This window comes from Pteropus vampyrus, unplaced genomic scaffold (genome assembly GCF_000151845.1).
Source record: "Pteropus vampyrus isolate Shadow unplaced genomic scaffold, Pvam_2.0 Scaffold387, whole genome shotgun sequence".
NCBI lineage: Eukaryota > Metazoa > Chordata > Mammalia > Chiroptera > Pteropodidae > Pteropus > Pteropus vampyrus.
Genome location: NW_011889168.1, coordinates 3,904,811 through 3,905,811, shown reverse-complemented (window position 1 = coordinate 3,905,811; position 1,001 = coordinate 3,904,811). Strand labels below are relative to the sequence as shown.

Genomic DNA, 1,001 nt, shown 5'->3' with positions numbered 1-1,001 from the left:
GTATGCTGAACGTTCATTACTATCTTGCTATAACAAATCTCTTCTTATTTTAAGCTTATAATGTCCTGTTCCTAGTAAGGGTTGCACTCCTCTGCTTCTATTTGCCTGATAGTCACTTTACTCCTAATTATGGTTTTTTTTTTTCATTTTGTTTTAGGTGAGCTGACCCTTTTCAGTTTTCTGTAGTGCTGGCCTCGTAGTGGAGAATTCCCTCAATTTTTATATGTCTGGAAAGGTCTTAATTTTTCTTTCATATCTAAAGGATAGCTTAGCTAGATACATTATTCTAGGCTGGTAGTTCCTTTCGCTTAATAGTTTAAATATATAATTCCATTCCTTTCTGGTTTGTAAGGTCTACACTGAGAAATCCAACAACAATCTAATGGGTTTTCCTTTATAAGTTACAGTTTTCTTCTTTCTGGCTGCCCTGAGAATTCTGTCTTTGTTGTTGATTCTTGATAGTTCTAATGCAATGTGTCTTGGTGAAGGCCTTTTTGGGTTGAGATAATTGGGTGTTCTGTTGACTTCTTGAATTCCAAGCTCCAGCTCATTCCTTAGATTTGGGAAATTCTCATCAACTATTTGTCTGAAAATGCTTTCTAGTCCCTATTTCTTTTTTTCACATTTGATAATTCCCATTATGTTCATGTTTCCTCTCCTCATGGTATCAGTTAGTTCTTGTATTTCTCTTTCATTCTTTTTCATTCTTCGGTTTCTCTCTTCTTTCTTCTGATTTATTTCTAGATTTCTGTCTTCATATCACTGATCCTTTCCTCCATTTGGTCGACTCTATTTCCCAAGACTGTTATTTCATGTCATCTCTTGCAATGTTCTTTATCTCCAGAAGGTCTTTCGTTCTTTTTGAGAGTTTCAATCTCTTTGCAAAGGAACGGATTCTGCTCATTGAGTTGTTTTTTACAATTCCTGAAATTGTTGATATGAGTTTTTTCAGATGTCACTGAGTTTTTTCAGAAGTACCATCCTGAATTCTCTGTCATTTA

At 34.9% G+C, this 1,001-nt stretch overlaps 1 pseudogene; it reads right to left on the bottom strand.

The window, feature by feature from the left end:
- The window catches only part of LOC105305456, an 11,396-nt pseudogene that overhangs the window by 9,724 nt on the left and 671 nt on the right, over positions 1–1,001 (bottom strand).